Source organism: Lynx canadensis, chromosome F2 (assembly GCF_007474595.2).
Source record: "Lynx canadensis isolate LIC74 chromosome F2, mLynCan4.pri.v2, whole genome shotgun sequence".
Taxonomy (NCBI): domain Eukaryota; kingdom Metazoa; phylum Chordata; class Mammalia; order Carnivora; family Felidae; genus Lynx; species Lynx canadensis.
Genome location: NC_044320.2, coordinates 21,338,832 through 21,364,216, shown reverse-complemented (window position 1 = coordinate 21,364,216; position 25,385 = coordinate 21,338,832).

Genomic DNA, 25,385 nt, shown 5'->3' with positions numbered 1-25,385 from the left:
CAGTGAGAAGCTCAAATGGAGGAGAATTAAGTCCAGCACTGAGAGTGCCAGCTAAGCTCTCATCAACAGCCAGCATCAACTCACTAGCCATCTCTGCTGAGTGAACAACAGTGAGTGAAGAAGATCCTCAGGTCCCTGTTGACCCTCTACAGATGAGCCATTCTAGCCAGTGCTCCATGGGGCAGAGATGAGCTGATTCTCCTAAATCCCATCCAAATTGCAGAACAGTGAATAAATAAATGACTGCTGTAATTTTAAGCTAATGTTTAGGGGTAGTTTGTTATATAGAGTTTTAAAAAAAAAATTTTTTTTTTTTTTGCACAGAATTTTTTTTCTGGGAACTAGCATGAATCTATTACACATTTATGTCCTTTATAGAGATCCACTAGATAGATAGATCAGAGAAATGCTGTAGGTATAGTATACCTGATTTTCTGCAGGACTTTTTGATGAAGTTTTACATGTTGTATTTGTGAACAAGATAAAGAATGTAACACAGAATTTTTTTTATTTTTAATTTTTTAATGTTTATTTTTGAGAGAGACAGAGAGTGGGGGAGGAGCAGAAAGAGGGCAGGACAGAGGAGCCAAAGTAGGCTCTGTGCTGACAGCAGAGAGTCCAATGTGGGGCTCAAACCCATGAACCATGAGATCATGACCTGAAGTCCGATGCTAACCTACTGAGCCACCCAGGAGCCCCTGTTAAATAGCTTTAGATAATCAAAATAGTGATTGGAGCATAGCACCAAACAAGGATGTGAGTGAACTCTGCTTTTCCAGTCCCACATCCATCTTTATGAACCATCAAGAGGAAGAGAGTGTGCTTCTGACATAAGCTGAGTTTAAGAATACTGGCCCATGGCCTGCTGTTCCCCCAAAATTCTATCCTTTAATCAAACTGCAAAAGCATCACTTATTTAGCTCTTTCTAAGTGCCAGGGACTATTCTGAGGGATATATGTGTGTATGTATACACACACACACACACACACACACACACACACACACACAAAGCATACCTCCTTTTATTTTGCTTCACTTTATTACCTTACACAGATAATTGCATTCTTTTACCAAATGAAGGTTTGTGACAACCCAACAGTGCCATTTTTCCAACAGCATTTGCTCACTTCATGTCTCTATGTCCCATCTTGGTAATTCGTGAAATATTTCAAACTTTCTCATTATTATTATATTTGTTATGGTGATCTGTGATCGGTGATTATGACTCCCTGAACGCTCAGATGGTGGTTAGCATTTTTTAGCAATAAAGTATTTTTTAATTAAGGTATGTACATTGCTTTTTTTAGACATAATACTATTGCACACTTAACAAGCTACAGAATAGGATAAACATAACTTTTATGTATGCTAGGAAACCAAAAAAATTCCTTTGGCTCACTTCATTGCCATATTCGCTTTATTGCGGTGGTCTGGAACTAAATCTGCAATGTCTCTGAGGTATGCCTATATAGAATATCATTTTGTGCATGTAATAAGTCTATCAGAAAAAGAAATAACTCTGGAGGCACCGGGGTGGCCCAGTCAGTTAAGCATTGGACTCTTGATTTTGATTCATGTTATTACCCCACAGTTCATGAGTTCAAACCCCGTGTTAGGCTCCGCTCTGGCAATGCAGAGCCTGCTTAAGATTCTCTCTGTCTCCCTCTCTCTCTGCCCCTCCTCTACTCACTCTTTCTCTAAAAATAAATAAATAAACTTTAAAAAAAGGAAAAGAAATAACTTTATATAATAGATGAGGAAATGGAGACTTCGAAAAGTTAAGTCACTTGCCCAAGAGGTTCTAGCCAATAAGTGATACAATTAGGATTCCATTAGTCCTTTACCCAGAATACGCTGCCTCTACCCCAGGAAGGCAATGTTGACCCACCTCCGTAGTCTAGGTATTGCATACCCTTTGATTTTCCTTTGTCTTTATGCATTTATTTATTTTACATTTTATTTTATTGTGGGAAGAACACTTAACATGAGATCTACTGCTTAACAAAATTTTAAGTGTACTAACATTATTTTTGACCAGAGGTAAAATGTCAGCAGCTCTCTAGAGCTTATATTCATCTTGCTTAACTGATACTTTATGTTTATAGATTGGGCCTCACATTTCTTTATCAGCAGATACAAGGGGATTCTACTAACCTTTCCAGTCTCTAGCTATTGTCTTCCCAACTTCCCAAGCATTTTTTTCTTTTTTCTTTTTTTTTTTTTTTTTGTCCTTGTTGTTGTTTGTTTGTTTGCTTGGTTTTGAGATGTAAATGCCAAACATCAGACCACTTTTCTCTTCTGGGAGGGAAAGAAACCTCAGAGTAATTCTCGCCCCTGGATTTTCTCCAGCCACCACACTCCCATCTCAGTCCCATTAGTGACCTGGAATCACCAGTGGTAAACACCACCCTATCCTGTCATGGCCACAGTCCTTTATGTTCACGGGAGACAGGGCCAGGAAAAGGACGTGTGAGGCTTGGGCTCTAGATGCCAGTAATCACTCTCGGTGAACTAGGCTAGATCACATGACACGTCAAGAATGTGCCATGTGTTGGCATGAAAGCCCCTTATGTTTTCCTGCCTGGAGGATGGATATCAATCAAATACATATGTACACAAATACTAATAAAAACTACACATATCCTTTTGCCTTTAGTTGATAAGTATGACTTTTGGACTCTAAGCATATCGCTCTCTTAGGCTCTATCTTTCTGTGGTGTTTTTGTGCATGTGGTAATTTTTGCAACAATTTAAAGTATCCTTGAAATCACTTAAGCCTTTTGAAAGATTTAAGCCTTCAAGAGAAGAAGCAGAGGTGCCTCTCCTTACCCCTCACCCCCTCCCATTTCAAGTAGTTGGGGAAGGGCAGATCTAAAACTGATGTTTAAAGCGTTGAGCTGCAGTCTTTACCATGAGGACCTCTCTCCAAAGCCGCCTCAATCCTGTCTCCAGAGCATTGACTAACAGCTGACAAGACTGAGCATTGAGTTAATACCCTACATTAAGCTAAGTCAAAAATCAAATACATCAATCACTTAACTAAAAGCTCATTTCAAAGGAGGACATAGCCAACTGGATAGCAATCCTGAGCAAAGCTTGTCCTGGCAGGTGTCTGATGAAGACACTACTCTGTAATGCTTTCAAAGTCCTTCTAAGCAATCAGCTTGGCAGTCCACTGTTTTGTTGGAAAGAGACGCCTCTAGTTCCAGGAGCAAGAGCTGAGGAAGGGGAAGGCAGACCACCCACAAACAATAACAGTTTGTCCTATTTTCCTAATGCCACACCAACACTAGCACACTGATCTTGCCTACAGCCTTCACAAAAGTAGATCAGGATCCCCATTCTGCAGTTGAGGAAACAGATATATGTTTTCCTCTCATAGTCAGTGGGTCAGCTTTGCCTCTGAATCCCTGAGATCTGGGATTCCTGCCCATTGGCCACTGCGTCACCAGTGCACTCATCCCCTAAAAACCAGGGCATTGCCACAGCTAAAAAATTAAAGAAGAGGACTGAGAATTGGTGGGATAGGAGGGTAATGGTGCTATTGGTATTTCCCCACCTTCTTCCATGCAGACTTCTCCAGTGTTTCATATGTCCATCATTTCTCTCACCGATCTTCCAGGGAACACTGTCATCCTGGGGTACCCAGGACTACCTGAAGCAGAGAGTAGGTGAATGCTTTTCCCAAGGCCACAGGACAAGCTGTGGGAGGTCCTGATTTGCTCCATCAATCCCCCTTCCCAGATTTATGCTTGAACTCTTCCATCCTGGTGCTCAGACAGAGGAACAGGACACTCAAGTGTGAAACAACAAAATACACTTTCTCTTTCACAAAGCAAAGCAACATACCTCAGTCACAAAGCTTGTCATGATGTTAAAATACAGTGATAGAAACAGACAAAACAAGAGCCACAAGAAAGAGGCTGAGAGCATGTTAGGGCTCTCAAAAGGAAGTGGTATCCCTTGAGAACAGTTCTTGAGATATACCCGTTACTAAAAGATACCCAAGTCACCCACCCTACACCAATTCCCATGTGTGGGTCTGCTATAACCAGGGAGGGTCACAGATATATTCAGTTCTGTAAAAAGCAGCTTTTAAAAATAAAATTCAATTCTTGGCATGTGTTGGAATACTTCCTCTGTTCCAAACTTAATACTGAAGCCACCCACAGGAGTGCTGTCCTAGCCAAATACAGTAAAGGAAACAAGCCTTCTTGCAGAAGGCCTAGATGAACAGCATCCAACAACCAGTCTCAGGCTGTAAAGGCTTCCATGATACAGCACCACCGGACGTGTTTCAGCCAGGCAGGCCAGAGCTGTTCTGCTACTGCTTTCTCCAAGTACTGCTCATAACGACAGTTCTATAGACTTTAGGAAAAGATGTCCATTGGCACTTGGAACTTCGGACTCCAGGGAAGACAATGCGCAGTTTTTGCTGTGAATCCAGTCTCTGCTAGACATGGAATGATGAGCAGAGAAAGAGATCTCTCATCTAATCTCTCTATAATCCACAATGCTCATTCAGTTGCCCTTGAGTATCTACATTCTTACATAATTCACTAATATTTTCCCTATATAATTCTTACCTTCTCAGCTAGGTCATAAGTTATATAAGGGAAGAAACCATCCAGTTCTTGAACAATTTAAGCCATTAGAACTCACCCTCCCAACATACTGTACACTTGGCTTCACATACAAGAAGGCCTTCATTCCATGTTTTACATTATTCACAATAGAGTCCTGAGACATATGTTCTAATTCATCTCATTTCTTGCTTCCTGAACTATTTTTCCTGGTTTTAACCTTCTAGTCTGTCTTCTGATAGATAACCTTTCCTTGTTCCTTGTATTTAGCCTTGAATTTGAGACATTCATTGGTAGTGGGTAAGAGTACAGACTCAAAAGCCAGCATGTCTGAATTCAAATCTTGACACCACCATATATTAACAGTATGACCTTGGAAAAGTTATTTTAATTCTCTAAACTTTAGTTTTCTCAACTGCAAAATGGTGCTCATAAGAGCACCTACATCTTGAAATTGTTGAGAAGATAAAAATGGCTTATATGAAAAGCAATTAAAACAATGCCTGGCACCATAGAATTGCTCAGTAAATGTTAGCAGTTGCAAGGCATTTTTCTACCACTTCTATGGCATGTGGACACTTTCATCAACCTGGCACAGCTCATCATCTCACTGATGCTTATCTTCCAGGTACTTTACACCTGAAAAACCATGCCAAGTTCACTCCAGCAGACAGAGGAGAGAGCACTTATTTCAGTCACGCAAACACATCGTGCCTAATGAAGAGCAAAGCATTACAGCAAGTGCTAAGATTTTCTGATCCAGTGATTAATATCTTGTTGGCTCCAGGTTTTTTTAAACCGAGCTCCACAAAGCCTTAGCTAAATTAAACGCAAAAAGCACATTCCCCCTTTTCACTGGTTTCCTATCAAAGAAACACATGCCTTGCTCTTTAATAGAGAGTAGAATTCACAAATAACCCACTACACTTACCACATGTATACATTTCCAGTCTCCACATTGAAAGGACACCAAGAAAGCATTATTAATTCAATCAACCAACACTTACATGCCACGGATCCTGCCTTTATCTGTTAAGACAAGACTGACACATATGACATTATCAAACAATAGAAAGTATATAATTAAGTAAATATTGATTATAAACACAATATTTCTAAAAAGAGCATATCAGGTAGGGGGTCATGGTAATTCACTTATTCATTCCACATACACATACTGAGCATTATCTAAGTACCATGTCTTGTGCTAGAGATTGGATGTACGGAGAGAGCACTGTGGTCTTTCTTCACTACAGTCCTGTTCTTCCCTGCTAGTATTCCCTGGGATAACATCCATATGGTTAGGGGAACTGACTCACCTAAGCCAATCATGACACACTCATTCATCTTGCTTGTGATTTATTCCTACACGGCCTTTGAGATTAAGAAGAGTTGGCTAGAGACTTCTGGGAAATCTCTTCCTTGGTCTGAAGAAACCATCACAGGAAAACACCTCCCTTTTCTTCTGGTTATGACCTCATATGGATGTAAAGACCCTAATTACTGCTCACATCTTGCCACCAGTTTGAAGACAGAGAAACAAGGGCCAAATGCACTATAGGGAAACAGGATCAGTACTACCAGATTAACTCAGCTTTTAACACTGCTCTAGGTCTGAGTTTCCAATTATTTAATCTCATACATTTCCTTATTGTTCAGTTAGCTTGACTTTTTTCTGTTACTTGCATACATATACATTCTAACTACTAGAACATATGAAGATCAATGAGATACAATCAACTCTCAAGGAACTCACAGCCTAATCTTGGCAAACACACAATCATACAACATTGCAATTTATTAGGATTAGTTATGTACCATGGAATCATGTTCCAGAAGTAAAAGTAGATCAGAAGAAGGAGGAGTTGGTAAAGATGTAAGAAAGGTAGCTTCATCAACTTCAATTAGTCCTTAAAGGACAGTCCATGAATGATGGTAAAACAGTGAGAAATTGGCAATATCCCCAACCTATCACTATAGAACTTGGCTTAATTCTTTTTTTTTTTTTTATTTTTTTTAATGTTTATTTATTTTTGAGACAGAGAGAGAGCATGAACGGGGGAGGGTCAGAGAGAGGGAGACACAGAATCTGAAACAGGCTCCAGGCTCTGAGCTGTCAGCACAGAGCCCGACGTGGGGCTTGAACTCACGGACCCACCGCGATATCACGACCTGAGCTGAAGTCCGACGCTTACCGACTGAGCCACCCAGGCGTCCTGTGGACTTGGCTTAATTCTTACACCTTCACCAATTTTTGTTGTTACTCCAGATATCTTAAAGAAGAAAAGAAGCTCACCTTCCTGGAATTAAGAGCTAAAATACTAAACACGTTCCTTCAGCTTGATTCCTGTTCCTGGAATCAGCCTGAAAGTTTCTCTTTTAAAGGCTATTTTTGATCTCTGAAGACGCAACTGGCTGCAAAATTATAGGAAATCAGAATGCATTGCCCAATGTGCATAGATCTTAGTAATTATGTGCATGGAAGAAAAAATTTTTCTCTCTTTGATATCATTAGATACACTTTTAGTCACCTTTCTGTACAGAAAGAAATGTTTACTGTCAATTTAAAAAGTAGACCCCCCCTTGACTAGACATGTTATTATTTAGTTTACATTCATTACGTGCCTATTACATTGGGGAATTCCAAAACAGATTTTTAGAAATAAAGTTAAAGTCGTGGTGAGGAGGAGCCAGAATATGGAAGCTTTGTTTAGTTGAGGTTCAGAGCCCCAAATTAACTTTCAGCTTTCTCCAAGCACTAGCACTGGAGGGGTATTTAGGTCCTTAGTGTCATGAGTTCAAAGAAACATGGGAACCTTAGAAAGATGCATACCTCATTTAAAGATAAGGAGATGGAAGGATGTGGTGAGGCTTATAGAATTAGTGTCAGATCCTGGCCAAGAGCCAAAAACCCCTTAAGTCCAGACAAAGGGTCGTTACTTTGACCTATGCCATAGTATTGTTCTGTTGGACTCATGCCTCCTCTGACCCTCTCGGTTGGCATAAAGAGAGCAATGGTGTTTGAAATCACACTAACCACTTCATAGAAGTTGTACAAGGGCTAGGATAAGGATGAGAACTATGCTGCTAAAACCAAGGGAAGAAAAGACAGGGCCAGAGAAGGCACGAGAGCACAGAATCCCACCAAAATATATACTCCTCAGTTGCCATACATGAGCAGCACCTCAAGTAAGGAGCTACCAGTTGTTGATATCAGGAGTATGTATTGAACTCTGTTCTAATTAATCAAATTCTGAAATCTTAGCATGGAAAGGGAACTCTATGGTTCTTCCAACTCTTCTCAGATGTTTTACACCATTTGCAATAGGTCTGCCTGGAAGTTATCAGTCTTATTTTAAATATCTCCAGTGAGAAAGAACTCATTGCTTCTTAGGGGAGCTCATTTTGCCTTCCAGCTTTCACTGCAAGAACATTCTTCAATACACTGAGCTAACAGTCTACTCTCTAAATTCTCTGGACTAGTTTTGCCATCTATGGATATCCTCAAGGCAGCTGTCATAACATCCCTGAGTTTCCCTTTTGCCAGGCCCTTCAATCACTTTTCATATGGAATGACCTTTCATTGACATAGGATTTTCTTATCTATCTCTCCCTCTCCATGTAGTTAAGTGTATCAAATTTCCTCATCAAGTAGGGCTTCAGGTACAGGGTGAGCAGCTTAGAAGCCAGAACTTTCCTCGCTCCAGAGTTATATTTATGTGATGTAACTAAAGTTATTAGTCTTTGAGTGCTCACAGCCACCCCCACTCCACCTCCAGTCCAATAAAAATAATCCTACATTGCCTGCTCAGTCCCCACTCCTTCCCAGTCCTGCTAAGGAAGGATTTTTGCTTACTGAAAGAAGCTAAGTCAACCCACATAATAAAATGATAGAAAGAGGGATAAGGAGAATAAAGATCAAAAACTTTACAGCCTGTTACCATAGGAAGAGTTTTTGGGAGCTAAATTTTTAAGAGAGAGATACTGGAGTGGCTACAGGATGTAAGGGAATTGCAGGAAAAAAGGAAAAGTGATGTTACAAAATGTCAAGGTGGCTTAGTAATGGGATTCTCTTTGATGATCCCCAGGAAATGCAAATAGAGATTTCTATTGCTTTTAACTACCTTTAGTTGTTAAATTGTTTCCTTGAATGTGACATACCACTCTTATGATTGGACCATATGGGTCACTGAATTTATTAGGTTATGCACATTCAAAATCATCTTATAACAATTATAATAATTTGTATTCAGAGTGATTTACTATGTACCATGAACTGTACTAAAGATTTTACATTTATTATCTAACTCTTACAGAACCTCTTCGAGGTATCTATTAAATCCTTATTTTTTTGATGAGGAGGCTATAGGAAAACTAAATCCAATACATTATCTCTTGTGGTAGCCAGGGGTCCATTGTTGTCCAAAAATAAAGAGAAAGAGCCAGAGCTACGTGCCTGGAATCTGGGACTCTTCTGATGCCCCAGGGAGCTACCTCAAGTTTCTCGAGAGTGGACAGTCAAGTGCGGATCCAATACTGAGATCACAGCCAAAAGTATAACACACTAGTTGGGATTTGGGGCATATTCCTTAGAAAGAGATTCAGACTTTCAAAAACTTCAATCTCATTTCCCACAATGCTGATTACATAATTTTAGCCCATGGGTATTTTTTCCCTTAGCATATCCATTTAGAAACCTTAAAAAACAAAACTGGGTTCACACAAATGTAATTGATAAAGCTAACTCTTTCCTAGCTGACTTTATGGTTTCAGCTAAAATGCAAGCTAAACCAAATTCTATAATGGACTATACTTCATAATAATTGTAGGCTATTTGTATGCAAATAGCTGAACGGCATCTCTCCATTTCAGGCTCTGGCTGTAAACTCACATCAGTTTTGGGTAGATTCTAATTATGCATCTGATATAATAGGTATTGAATCAATGAGAAATTCTGACACCAGTTTTGAGAGTTAACACTCATTATTCACTATATGAACTTGGGTTCAAAAGATGTGCCTTTATAATAAAATGTGTTGGGTTGTACCATTATTTAGTAACTGTTTAATGTAAAACAGGTTATTTAATTTCTCTGAACCACAGTGTTGTAAGAATGGAAATACTAATGACTCTCTTATAGGGTTATTGGATAATTAAATAAGATAATGTATACAAAATACTTGGACCAATATTTGGATCCGTAAATTACAGTTTTCCTCTTCTCTGTTGCCAGATTACCCTGATGGTGATTGGTACCTGGAGGGGCCAAATCTTAATTCATTGGCTTGCTAAAAACACCCCAAAAAGGGGTCCCTCTATGACTCCAGTCTGACCTTTAACGAGAAGACAGAGCTAACAGTCAGTTGGAACTGAGGGAGCAGGAAGCAGGATCAAGCAGACACATACACAAGGTTTGCTGTGGATCCACAACCTGCTCACCTAGTCTCACATGATATCCTCAGGCATGACTGATGCTTACCTAGCCCTGTATTTCTGAGGACAAGGGCCATGGAAGGAAGAAAACATTCTTTACAGGAGATGTTTATTTTCCCATTAATAAAGGGAAATTACTTTGTTGGTTGGGAGCCCAGATTTTTAAATTACTCCCATGGCTGTATCTAAAACCGATTCAATATTTTAAAACTCAAATTTGTTTGGTATAATAGACTTGAGGATGTCATAACTTGTGACATGGCCAGTCATAAAATGTTCCATGGGAACGGGAGGAGTGGGAAGAGGAAAGTTGCAATCATTTATGTCTAGAAGAGTCTAGTAAATGCTTGGGACAAACCTAGCTTCAGAGAACAGGGGAAAATTCATCCAAATGGGTGGGAGATGCTTATACTATTTGTTGACCATAAAGTGGGATAGAAGGAGGTCAGGCTCTAGAGTTGGACAGACAGATCTTGGCTCAAATCCAGGCTCTGCCCTTTATTTGCTGGGTAATCCTGGGTAAGTCACTGACCTGGCTAATCCTCAGATTCTTTGTCTATGAAATGTGAATTGTAGTATTAATTTCATTATGGGCAAAAGGCTAAAGAAAGCACTTGGTTCAATGCCTCATACATGCTAATTTCTCAATAAATAACAGCTATTGTTAGTGTTAGGTTGTTGTTATTGTTCATGTGTTAGCAGCTACTATGTGTTAGGTCCTCCAATATATTTGTCTATTTTCCTCCAAGATATAACACTCTGCCATATTAATTACCATCTCCATTTTATAGATGAGAAAAATGAGCAACATGTCCAAAGCCACATAGTTAAGAAAAAGTCAAGCTGCAACTGGAACCTAGGTCTAGCTTATTTTAAAGTGCACATTATCTCCATTGCCCATCCTGACACTGTGGAAATGAAAAGTCTCATTAATAAGATATAGGCTGTAATCTAAGAAAGGCTTTGGCCAGTGAAAGGAAGAGGTAGCAGGACATCCTGAGTATGAAGGATCCAGAAGAAAAATCTCTTCAGAGATCTGGACAGACAGGAGGACAATAGGCTGCATTGAGGGCCATCAGAAAAGGAGATCCCAACTCTTGAGGGCTCAAGGCAACATGGCCAGACTCAGAGCAGAACTGGCTTGGATACCAGGGTGGGTGGTGCCAGCTTATCTGGAAGCCTACTAGAGTTCTTCAAATCCCTACTGACAGCAGGAAGGGTTAGGCTCAGGGTATAGGGTGGTACCAGCTGAGCTACAGGTGAGATTCAAGTAGATCTAGCTATGCAGAGGAACAGATGAGAAGACACAAGTCCCGACATCAGCAACCAGTTGATTGGCACATTTTTTAAAGCTTTGCAAACAGTTTCCCTGAGATCATGCAGACATAGTCTTAAACCTGTCAATTCTAGAGGCTCCAGATTTACACATGCACACTGCTCTGTCATTCTCCAAGTACAAGACTGCAGAATGCAATGTATCTTTCTCATTATTGCTATCCACTGTTCCATGACCTTGGGTTTAATGACAGCTGCTTCTCTAGCTTCTTCAAATTAGCCAGTACCTTCTCCTTGAGCATTGGCAATTCTGGAAATTATGTAACACTCCTTGGTCTATGACTTGCACCTGTGATCTATGACCTCAGAGTTTATACAGAGTCAGTATAAACAGGGGAAGTCAGTACCCTTTTAACCATTTCCATGGTAGACATCACTAATCAATCACACCATTCCTTTCAATTTTGCCGAGAAAATCCTCATGACCATGCCCCAGGTGGTCATACCAATGGATTAGATTTTGCAGGTGATAACACTTACTGACACCAGAGATATTTAGTGGTTTACCTTTAAACAAGTCCTGAATTAAAAATAAAGCTAATAATGGATGCTTTAAAGTGACCTCCCTATTAATTCTGTAAAGAAATCTCTGGGGCTCCTAGGTGGCTAGTCAATCGGGCATCTGACTCTTGATTTCGCCTCAAGTCATGACCTTACACTTTGTGGGTTCCAGCCCTGCACTGGGCTCTGAGCTGGCAGCTTGGAGCCTACTTGGGATTCTCTCTCTCCCTGTCTCTCTGCCCCTGCCCTGCTCATGCATGCGTGTGTTTCTCTGTCTCTGTCTCTCTCAAAATAAGTAAATAAACTTACAAAACAAAACAAAACCAAAAACAACCAAACAAAAAAAAATCCTCAAAAACTCATTATATAAGAAGTAATATGGGGGATGCCTGTGTGGCTTAGTTGGTTAAGCAGCCAGCTCTTGGTTTCCACTCAGGTCACGATCTCATGGTTTGTGGGTTCGAATCCACGCTCTGTGCTGACAGCACAGAACCTGTTTGGTATTCTACCTCTCCCTCTTTCTCTGCCTCTTTCTCTCAAAATAAATAAATAAATAAACTTAAAAAAAAGAAGAAGAAATAAGGAACCCTGGATTCCCTCACTAGCTATCTAATTAAATTTAGCTATGTAAATACCCGCTATATTCTAAGGCTATATTCTAAGAGGCTATATTCTAAGAACTTTACATATGTTATCACATTTAATCTACATGACACAGTAAGTAGGGACTTTTAGTATCTTTTTTCACCAATGAATAATGGAATATTAAAGTGGTTAAATAACTTTGGTCACATGAGGTGATTAGAAGCAGCAATGGGGTTCAAAACCAGGTCCACCTAACTTTACAATCAGACACCTCAGAGTTTATACAGAGTTTATACAGTGTAGGTTAAACTCTACATTTATATTGTCTCCGCTAAATATTTGAAGGTCAAAATAAGACAAAAAGCTAAGTTGGCAAACAATGGATACGGTCTAGAATATTCTTAAGGCAGATAAGAGCTGCCAAGACAGTGGAGACTACTGAAAGTCTTCATATGAGTCTGTTGTCTCAGGGACCAGAGAATAATAAACAGCCATGGCAATGCAGGACAGTCACTCTCCACAATACCAGGGGGACCAGGATATCAGAAAATGTTCCCATGGGAAATATAGCAGTTGACCGGGAGATGAAAGAAAGATTACAAGGGCAAACAGCCCACTGATTCTCTCTGCTCTGTCAGGTTCACTGACTTAGCAGAACCTGTCTTCTCTCCATAGCTACGTGCACAACACATCTCCACAGTCTCAACAGATGCCCTTGCCATGGGAGGGAGTCTGAGATATGACAGTCAATGCCAAATTATCAATTACAAGATGGACATCAATCCCAAAGACCTCACCATTCCTAGATCTGTTCCTGCTACCATTCTTTCCTTTCTTTCCTTGGCTCTGGGAGGAAGCATAGCACCAGTCCCAGAGAGACCCCAGTTCTGTACAAATAGCAATTTAATCCCACGAATATTCTCTGGCACTGAAAAAATTGTGGCTACCCCAGCATGAGCTTTCTTGACTTCTTTTCATCTTTCAGATTTCTCTGTTTTCACCTTATCTTCCCTTGCTCTCAAAGGAGAATTCTCTCCCTATTGACCAATGTTACTGCCTTTACTGGCACAGTATTCTCCATTTCTCCTGAAATAATGCTCCTCCCTGTCTTAAAGAGAAGTGAGATAAGTCAGGCAGTTAAAGTTCTCCTCCAGCCTGAAAAGCATACCTTCCCTTGAGCTTGCTACCCTACTAGTAATATTTACTGTTTTTATAACACCAGAAAATTTCTGACATCAAATGTGTAGATTTTTTTCACAACAGCAACCAATTCTTCAACTCTCCAGATACCAACTGGGTGTCCAACAATTCAGTTCAATCCTGACACTAACTACTGGGAGTTGGAGTCAGACCACACAAGTTAGAGGCACAGACCCACAAGACTACTCATACTTCAGATGCCAATTCAGGCCTCCTGTACTTCTGTCTGACCTGTTATAAATCGGGGGTGTTTATGACCCCTTCCTCAGGCTCAGTATATTGCTAAACAGGTCACAGAACTCAGGGAAACACTTTATTTAGACTACTAGTTTATTATAAAAGATGGTATAAATGACACAAGTGATCAGCCAGTTGAAGAGGTACGTAGGGTAAAGTTCAGAAGGGTCTCAAGAGCACGAGCTCCCATAGGGTTTGGGGTTTGCCACTCTCCGGGCATGTGGATGAGTTCACCAACCCAGAAGCTCTCAGAGCCCCTTCATTTGGTGTTTGTATAGAGATGCCATTATGTAGGTATGGTTGATTGAATCACTGGCCATTGGTGATAAAGTCAATCTCCAGCCTCTCTCCTCAGAGGTTAGAGGGTGGGGCTGAAAGTTCCAACCCTCTAATCACATGGTTGGTTTCTCTGGCAACCAGCTCCCAACCAGAAGCTATCTAGGGGCCTACTGAGAGTCACTTCATTAGCATAAACTCAGGTATGGTTGAAAAGGGCTTACTATGAATAATAAGATACTCCTCTCATCCGTATTTCTCAGGAAATTCCAAGGGTTTCAGAAGTCCTGTGCCAGGAACCAGGGAGGAAGACCAAATATATATTTCTTATCATACCACAATATCACACCTACTATAGCCTAATCTCTTTCTTTCCATTCTCCACCAACATTCTTGCAAGAGTAATTTGTACCCACCAGCCTCTGTTTAGTGACAGTCCCTCACTCTATTGTTTCTGTAATATCATGTCTGCTACCACAACTCCAAGAGAAACCACTTCTTGTTGGTTATCCATATGGATGTTTGTATCAGATTATACAATGAGGACTTCTGTTTATAAGGGACAAGAACAAACTCAACTGTTCTAGGATTTAAGGGTGAGAGGGGGCATACTGGTTCACATCCTCAACCCTGGGGAAGGGAAGGCGTGGACCTGGCTAGAGCATCATCAGGATGCTCTCTACAACTCATCCATCTGTCTCATTTCTATAGCTGTGTACCAACAAGGAAACTGGGCTGGAGACCATTCTGACCTCACATTTTCCCCTGTGTCACCAGTTTGTTGGGAAAATCCAGACAAAGGACAGAATTGGCCTGTTTGAGTCACATGGCCACCTCTTGACCCATTCACTCTGACAGGGGAAGCTAATGTTGATTAGTCCAACCTAGGTCCAAGGTCTTTGAAGCTGTCTAGAGTTGGGTAGTGTCCGTTGCTAAAAGAGCTGGGGAGTCACATACACAGCTACTGGGGAAATAATGAACTGTGAAGCCACCATCATTTTGTGTTAACTAAACACATGTAATGCTGAGAATTATGCCCAATAAAATAAGAGATGGCAGAAGTGGGGTCATTATCAATACCAAACAATCATTAAGTCCAAGCAGCAATGTCAAGGGATACTTGTATTTCCAGCCAAATATGTATTTAAGATCCTAGACTTGTGTGGTACGTGAGCTATACCTTTTGAAGGTACACCCAGTAGGGCAAGGCGTCTCTGAATATTATCTCCCCCTACCTGTTGCCTTTTTGCTTCTGGACAGCTAGCTCTTTTAGTTTCAAAATCTTTCAATGAAGCACAAACCCCTATAAGAGAGCTACTATCATAGCTACAAATTAACAACTTGGGAAGGGTAGATAACAAATAACTGAACAAAAGACTCTAGCACCACAACTAGAAAACTACTGGAAATTTGGGGCCGGTGGAAGGTTGAAGAGGAGCTTTAGGGGCAATTCAGCTTCCCCAGCTTGAATTCAGCACACACGGATATCCTATAGCAGGAGAGTGCTTTGAAGTTTTCTAAACGTTATTATCCCAGTACGCCTAGGTGGCTCAGTTTGTTAATCATCCAACTCTTGATTTTGGCTCAGGTCACAATCTCAATCTTGGTGAGATCAAGCCCCACATTGTGCTCTGCATTGACAGTGCAGAGCATGCTTGGGGTTCTCTCTCCCATTCTCGCTGCCCCTCCCCCACTTGTGTTTGTGCTCTCTTTCTCTCTCAAAATAAATATATATATATTCATATATATTATTATTATTATTATTATTATTATCCCAATCAACAGAAATGTGAAGCCAAGAAAGATTTTCTAAGGACTTGCTGTGGGTCAGGTATGCTAATACTCCCCAGGATGGAGTTCAACCCACTTTGCAGATGAGAACACTGAGGTTCAGAGAGCATAAAGAACCTGCCCAAGCGTACACAGCCAGATAGTGACAGGCTTGGGATTTTCACCCAGTTCTATCTGTGCAGCTCCCAAACACTGATGACGGGCAGTTCATAAATAAGCAAATTTATGTCAGAAACTAGGTTTTTTGACTTCCAGTATAGTGCCCTTGTCTACGGAGTACAACACCTTATTTGTGTACGCCATAATGTCAAACAAAGCACTTTCACAAGAGAAGCAGCATTCTTTGATCCCCTTACAACGTAGTCTGTGAGACAGGTGGGTGATTTTCCCCACTTAACAGCTAACGGAGCCCAGCCTCTGAAAGGACAAACTTAACCCACTAAGGATGTCATTCTCAATCCGGAAAGGCTAGGACCCCTGGAAATATCTTTCTTTTGCTTTTAGTAACCACATTCCAACAATTCAGCAGATCCTGGAACCAGGCCAGGCGGGCTGTTTTCTAGTGAACTCATCTGTCCTGTTTTTAGCTTCAATTCCTCATGACTGTTTTATATTCTGAGCCCTGCCCTTATTTTCAGGCTCTCATAAAGAAAAGTTGTTACATTAGAATTGAGTGACTCTGTCTGCCTCCTTCCTCATCTCAGACTGTATTTTTACATTATCAAGTAAATTAAAAGCCATACATTATGTGTACGTGCATTATGGAAGCTCATTTAAAATTCTGTTTAGCACACATTTTCAGAACTTTTGCTGATTCAATGGCTGCCACAATTACCCATCAGGTATAAATCAGCATTTTGCTGTGAGGAATACTGAGGGACTGGCCACCCCAAAGGGGTCCATTTTGTACTTTCTCAAGTTTCAAGTTATCTCCTGGCCTCATGGTCTGAGGAGGTGAGGAAGGGAAAAGCTGAGCTCAGGAAGGCAATGTGAGACTGTGGGGCTCTTGCCCAGGACGTCCCAGCTCAGGGGAAAAGGCGAGACACCCCATCCTTGGGTGGTGGCAACGTCTCCCACAATCACCACCATAATAGGAAGACTGTCAGTCCCCAAGGCTGGCTTGCTGGGTATGCAGCCTGTATGACTGCAAAGCCTCTGGCTCTGAGAGGGACTCATGCTTGGTTTACTTCTCTGCTGTCACCACCTTGAAATTCTTAATAACTTTTTCACAAGGGGTCCTGCATTTTTATTTGGCACTGGGCCTCACAAATTATGCAGTTTCATCATTCGCTACCATTAATGAGCATTTTCTACAAGTCAAAGTTGAGCTGAGGTTTCTCTTGCATCATCTAATTTAATCCTTGTACCATTCTGTTATTTGAATAAGTATTGAGCCATCCTTTAGGTCCACGCACTGTGTGAGATCCCAAGGATATCCGGAGAAACAGGATGAAATGGTTCCTGCCTTCATGGAAATGACATTCAGAACACTACAGACACAGGTGATTTCAAGTTGTAATAATTTTTCTCAAGGAAAAAATATAATAAAGTACTGAGGTAAATATAAAAGGAAGGATCCATGTAAAATAAGGTAACCAGAAAGGGCCTTTCTGAGAGCCTAATAAGTAAGAACTATTGTACTCATTTTATCGAGGAAGAAACTGAGTCTCAGAGTTGGTGAATTAGCCAAGGTCATAGAGTCAGACAGTACCAGAGCCAAGCTTTGGAGTCAAGTCTGGCTGGCTTGGTGGCCAGTATTCGAGAGCAAAACTTCTCAAAATTTAATATGCATAGAGATCACTGGGGACTGTATTAAACTATAGACTGAGTCAGTAGATCTTGGGTGGTGATGATCTTGCTGAGCCCAGAATGACATTTGGAGTACAAGATCCTAAACCCCTGTGCAGAAGAACATGGTTGGGGTGGCTGCAAGACAGAGCATGACATTGAGACCTGGGAGGCTAGCTCTCACTAGGGAAGTCTGGTGGGGTCAGTGCCGTGGACAGGCCTAGAGGGGCAGAGCAGGAACTTGGGGACCACAAGCCCCCAGGAATCTCACGCATCTGCCTAAATCTTGCAGAAAAGAATGGAAAGATCACCATAACAGTTTCTGACCAAGAACTTGGAAGGAGAGAACTGACCAACAAGAAAAGGAGCTTTTTTCTCCTCTCCAGATTCTTCCTAGATCCCAGAGCCTAGGTTTCTCACCTTGAGTGTTAAGAAATGTTTCTTCCTTAGGTAACAACGCAATCTTTTCCACGGTGCTTAAGTTCATTTCCTTTTGCAAAGTTCTCTATGAAGACAGAGCATGGCCAGTTCACATACTCCAGTTAGTTTTAAGTCATCTTTAGGTTTCTAAATTCTAATTTAAACACCTCACTGTCATTTATTTCTGTCCCTATGGGAGTCATTTTTAAATAATCTTTTTTTCTAATTCTCCTACAGTTTCATGAGCCAAATATGACATTATAAGATCTGACTAATTTATAGCAAAAATAACTCCCTCTGAACATACTCCCCTTATTCCCCAACAATGTATTAAATGGAGGACCAGCTGTGAATGCCAGGACTTTCTCTGCCGTATATGTGTGTGTTCTGTCTCTCTGTTCTCTGTAGCTGTGTGTGCGTCTGGTGGGGGCGGGGGGGGGTGTTTGTTCACCTGTTTGCTCATTACTGAAAGCATGGTGATTAACACAATAACTGGCACACAGTAGGTGATTAATAAACATCTGTCAAATTAATGTTATAAACAATCTTGAATTAGTTTCCACTGAACTATAACATGAATTTAAACTATTACCTGTCTTTCAGAATATTAGGAAGCTCCCAAAAGGGGAAGTGACCTCACTTTAGAGCCAAAATGTAAATGGTGACATCTAAGAGATATTTTTCATGAGTAGCGGTTGGCCAAAGGAAGTATAGAATCTGTAATTTTTGAGAAGACAGGGAGAAAATCTGTCCACAGTCTTCCTAGTGGTGCATTTGATCTGCTCTCAAAATTCCCACTGACTTTGTGCACTCGCTGCCGGATAGGGCCCATTTAACCTGCATAACCATCTGACACCAAGGTGGGTAATCAAACGCCCTGTGGATTTTGGGTCTATTCTCCAAGATATCATCTCCCTGAGCCCCAGCTCTCCCTCTCATGTCCTTCAGATAAATCACTCCCTCTTCTACACTTCACAGGGGCCGTGGTCGGGAGATCCTGGCTTCAGAGGGCAAGCTTGCTTCATCAGTCAGCCTCCATTGGCCTCTGCTTCTTCCCGCCTGCCCTATACCAGGAACCCATTTTTGCCAAGAAATTTTGTTTTTGTCTGTTTCTGATCCAGTACACAAGCTTCCCACAGGTATCTAATGTGCCATCTGCATTGGAGCACGTATCATCCCTGCATTCAGCCTGAATCAAGGGCTTTTCTCTCAGCATCTGGAATTTGTAGGTCTGCTGGAGGCATTGGCAGAGCAAACCAGGAGTGACAACAAAACAGCATCTGTGAAATGGGATAACCTACAGACAAAGGCCAAGGAGCTTTGGAGTAAGCAAAGGAGAAAACTGGCTTTGGGTCAGGGACGGGGAAGCAAATGAATGTGGACCCTGGGCTGTGGACCATCTGTGCGCTTTGCAAGGCACTGAGTGCTTTTAACAAAAGTGGGTCATCTCAGCAACTCTGTAGCAGAACTTCCAGTTTACAGATGGAGAAAGTGAGGCTGGGAGAAGGGGGACAATCTGCCCAAGGTTGAGTGACGAATGAGAGGGTTCAAATCCAGGCCTGCTTAACTTCAAACTCATGTTCTTTCATTTTGCATCAAATTGCTATGAGAAACGGAGGAAGAGTCAGGATAAGAGAAGGAGGTACAGGAAAGGAGGGGAGAGGAAAAGGAAAGGAAGGGAAGAGTGGGGGATCATCTATTGCTGCGTCATGTGGCACTCAGGGTGTGACATCGACGTCAGAAAACACCCCCTCCTCACTTTCTGGTTTGGTTCTAGGACAGCCACATTCAACAAGTCTCTGAAGTCTTTCTTTCGTCAGGCTTCTTCTCGCGGCTTTCGCCGAGCAGGTTCAAGTGTCCACTGTCACCTGTCACCTCTTTCATGGCCCATGTTTGGCGTATAGCTTCTAGCCTTGCCCACCTATGTACAGGCGCTACTGTTTAAGAGTCTATGAGCACGCATCCCAAAATGTAGCAGCTTAAACAACATCATCAGTGTATTATAATCTCCGAGGGCTAACTCGACTCAGTAGGGTGGTCCTTTCTCAGGGTCTCTCATGTGGCTTCAGTCAGACAGCACCCGCACTGAAGGTACATATCATCATGGCTTCCTTGCTCACAGGTCAGGTCATTTGAGACCTCACCTGAGGCTGCCTTCCAAAACATCTGTGTGTGGCCCCTCCCTGTGGCTGGAGGTTCCTCACAGCATGGGGCTAGGGTCCAAGACCCCCTGGTGGAAGCTGCACTGACTTTTATGGTGTAGCTTTGAACATCTGGTAGCATGACTTCTGCCATAGCCACAGGCTTTCCCAGATTCAAGGGGGAGGGAACAGAAAGTTCACTTCTCAGTGAAAGAAGTGACACTGTCATGTTGTATAAAAGGTCACGTGAGATGGGAAATCTCGTCATGACCATTTTGGAAACTATATTCTGCCAGAGTCTGCCCTTTGACCACATGCCACCCCTTTCTCGCATACAAAGTACATCTTCCCTTCTCCCAAGACCACCAAATCTCAAACAATTACAGCACTCGTTTGAAGCCCAGGAGTGCATCAACTAAATAAAGTTTAGCTATGGGTGAGGCTCCTGGTATGTCTCTCCCTGAGCACCATTCCTCATTCTGAGCACCAGACTCCTTTCTGTGGTAAAGGAGAAAAATAGAGCATCGTAATTAAACAGTGGAGAGCTTGGACCACCCCTTGACTGGTGATCACAATGAACATTATCAACATCATCAGTGAGAGACATATGGTGATGGCAGGCTTCCAGATGTGGTTCCTGAGAAAGATACCTCTGCAGGATTCTGGCCTAAAATGCATAATCTGAATCTGATCACAATGAAACATCATACAAACTCAAAATGAGGAAATGTTCTTGTTTATTTGTTTGTTCATTTGTTTGTTTTCCCCATGGGGGCAGGGAGGAATGTGGCTTTTACTCTCAAAAATATCAGCATCTTAAAAGAGGAAAAAATAATGTTGTGGAAATATATTCCAGATTAAAGGAGGCTAAGGAAGAGAACTAAATGGAACACTCAACTCCACACTGGATCTTGTACATATAACCTCATTAGGTCAACTGACAAAACTGGAAGAAGGGCAATAGAAATGTGTTGTTAATGTAACTTTATGTAGTTGATAGCTGTACTGTGGTTATGGAAGAGAATACCTCTCTTCTTAGGAAATACCAACTGATATATTTAGGGGTAAATGACGATGTGTGTAACTCACCCTCAAATGATTCAGCAAAAAAATAAATAAATAAAATAAAGATGAAAAATGAGTGGGGGTGGGGAAAAGGCAAATAATAAAGCAAAGGGAATAAAATGTTAAAAATAGTAAATCAAAGTAAACATATGGAGGGGCGCCTGGGTGGCGCAGTCGGTTAAGCGTCCGACTTCAGCCAGGTCACGATCTCGCGGTCCGGGAGTTCGAGCCCCGCGTCAGGCTCTGGGCTGATGGCTTGGAGCCTGGAGCCTGTTTCCGATTCTGTCTCCCTCTCTCTCTGCCCCTCCCCCGTTCATGCTCTGTCTCTCTCTGTCCCAAAAATAAATAAACGTTGAAAAAAAATGTTATAAAAAAAAAGTAAACATATGGAGAATATATGGATGTTCTTTGTGTCGCTTTCGTTTTTGAAAATGTTTAAATTGACAATTATTTCCAAGTAAGAAGTGATGAAAAAGTAACAGTGAGTCAAATCACTAGCACTTTGGCACACCTTCAGGCTGTGTCCCCAACAGCTCTTGTGGCCATCGTACTGCTTTCTTCACCGCCACATGCTAACAACTTTTTAAAGGCCAGTTTCATTTTAAAATGTCATTGATGGGGGCACCTGGGTGCTCAGTCAATTAAGCCTCCAACTTCAGCTCAGGTCATGATCTCAAGGTTCGTGGGTTCGAGCCCCACATCGGGCTCTATGCTGACAGCTCAGAGCTGGAGTCTGCTTCAGATTCTGTGTTTCCCTCTCTCTCTCTGCCCCTCCCCCACTCACACTGTATCTCTGGCTCTCTCAAAAATAAATAAACATTAAAAATAAATATATAGGGGCGCCTGGGTGGCGCAGTTGGTTAAGCGTCTGACTTCAGTCAGGTCACGATCTCGCGGTCCGTGAGTTCGAGCCCCGCGTCAGGCTCTGGGCTGATGGCTCAGAGCCTGGAGCCTGTTTCCGATTCTGTGTCTCCCTCTCTCTCTGCCCCTCCCCCGTTCATGCTCTGTCTCTCTCTGTCCCAAAAATAAATAAACGTTAAAAAAAAAAATTTTAAAAATAAATATATAAATATATAGTCATTGGTGGTGCAATAAGAGTGATTAACTTCTTAAGTCTCAACCCATGGGTACATGTCATTTTAATATTCTTTATGATGAAATGGGAAGTACACCATAAAGCATTTCCATTTTCTGCAAAATTATGATCATTGTCTCATGGAAAAGCATTTGTACAATTGTTTGAGTGCAAGCTGGATTAACTGGGTTTTTTTTTTTCCTCCCATGGAATTCCATTTCGACTCAAAAGGATGACTCACAGATGAACTATGGTTTTTCAGACCTGAGTACTGATTGGGCAGACACTTTCTCAAAAATGAACAAAGTGGGCCAGTCACTTCAAGGAAAGCCACTAACAGTATTTTTGCTACTAATAACACTTAAGACTTCATATAAAACTTAGAAAATATTACAAAACTTAGAATCTGCCACCATGAGTCTGACAGTGTCCCGATGCTTAAATACTTTACTCATGAGATCAGTGGTGATATTAATCACTATGATTTTGCATATTGTAAATAAAGCATGTCAATATTTGGAAGATCTGCATAACTCAGTGAGCCAATATTTTCCAAATGACCAATGCAGGATGATACAAAATCTCGTGTGGGTAAAAGACACATTCAAAGTGCAAAAGATAGTAATGGATTTTAAAGTATCTGAGGAAGAAATGTTTATTAATAAAGTTTCAGATTTTTAAGAAGTTACTATTTGTTGAGTTTTGGTATAATATGAAAGAAGAATCTCCACAATTATGTGAAAGGCTATTAAAATACTCCTCCTTCTTTCTCCTAACATCTTTGTGAGGACAGCTTTTCTCTAAATACTTTAAGCAGAATAAAATATCAGAACAGAGTGAGTGCAATATGAGAATCTAGCTATCTCTCTCTTTTTTTTTAAGTTTATTTATTTATTTTGAGAGAGGGAGAGAGCAAGCGAGCCAGGGAGGGGCAGAAGGAGAGAGGGAGAAAGAGAATCCAAAGCAGGCTCCATGCTGTCAGTGTGGAGAGGCTCAAACTCACAAACCTTGAGATCATGACCTGAGCTGAAACCAAGAGTAAGTTGCTTAACCGACAGAGCCACCCAGGTACTCCTAGCTGTCTTCTATTTAACCAGACATTAAGACATTTGCAAAAAATATAATACAAAATTCTTCCTACTAATGTTTCTGGCTTTATTAAATACAGCTATTTTTATTTTTAAAATATAACATTTATAGGGTCTCCTGGGTGGCTCAGTCAGTTAAGCATCTGATTCTTGATTTCCGCTCAGGTCATGATCTCACAGTTTGCCAGATCAAGCCCCAGGTCAGGCTCTGTGCTATTGTCAGAGCAGAGCCAGCTTGGGATTCTCTGTCACTGTCCTTCCTTCGCTCTCACTCTCTCTCTCTCTCAAAGTAAATAAACATGTAAAAATAAATAAGTAAATAAATAAAAAGAAACTGGTTTATTGTTACTTTTAAGTAAATTAGCAAATAAATATTTTAAAATTTATCGGTTCTAATTTCTAATATGATATCTACACAAGTCAAAGCTCTTTGGGGTCCCCAGTAATTTTAAAAGGGTCCTGAGATCATTTTGTATTCTCAGTGGGAAGGATGGTAAACCCCAGTGCCTGCTCTTCTCCCATGGCTACTGAAGTTGTCCCTGGAGGCCACCTCTATAGGTATTTTGTTAACCACACCATCGAGTCAACCGCAGGCACATAACCTAAGCTTGGCCAATTGTATTTTCTCTTCTGGGGTTTTAATTCTGGGATGAAATAGAACTGTGGCAGAAGGTACGATTTCTGTTCATTCATTCTAATTTTTGAGATGATCTGGAGTTACCTGCTTCCTCTGTTCTAAGCCTGATTTCTTCAGCCTTTCTTTTCACCTGATGAGGTTCCTTCAAGCAGGACAATGCATTTCTTTTTGTTTCTTTCCCTCTAGTTTAGCCAGCATAGGATTCTGTTGCTTGCTCCCAAGGAATCTTAATGATTTATTAATTTCTTGCTTTACCCTGGAAATGCCTTCTCTTTGTGTCTCCTCTAAGCTACAGTTCTACTCTTTACACTGAGTCCTGTGTGTCCTGATTCTGAAGTTTTGTTCTCTGCCTCACCTGATGACCAAAAGCCTTACAGTCTGCTCCTTCTAGTCAATCTTCATGACTGGGACCCAGGATAAAAACAACGCAGAATTGTTGAGAAACACAACTGCTCAGGCATTTCCAGTTAAGCTTGGTTAAATTTCTCTTTGCCTGGAAGAGCCCAGGGCATTTCCTGTTTAGCCAATTAAAGCCCATTGTTTTGTTTTGTTTTGTTTTAAATTTAAGTAGGTGAAAACATTATGAGAACAAAAAGGCACTCTAAAAATAACAATATGGTTTTGTGTTATTATGATGTGGTAAATGAGGAATCAGAGGGACCTCATGGGGATACAGTAAAGAATACTAGATGTGGAATTAGAAAACCAGAATTATACTTCTTTTTAATTCACCCAAGGTATGTCTTTGAGCGAAGACTGGATGATCTCATCAGTCCCTTCCAGCTCCAGTTATATAATTTAAAGTTCAGCAAAGCACCACCAGCTATCACTTCCTCCTCCATGCCTCCCTAAACAAAAATCAATGCCACTTTTCCTTAGCAGTATTCTTTGGTGGTTAATGTGGGACCCAAGGAATTTAACAAAAATCCCCTACCCCTGGACAAGCAGAGCATAACTAACTCCATTTTGTGCTACACCCACCATCTCATGTATAACCCCCACATGACCTACTTATTGCTTAAGACACTCCCCCACCCTAGTCAAGCCGCTGAGCACACCCTTACTGGAAACCGGCTCATATAGGAATGCGGAACCACTAACTGCCAAAGAATGTAAACCCCGCCTTTTGCCCGCCAAACTTGCGCGCCAATTCTGACCAGAGTGATAGGCTAGTTCAAACAGTTACTATAGGGTAAATTGTAATTCAATTGGCCACCTGCATGTGGACT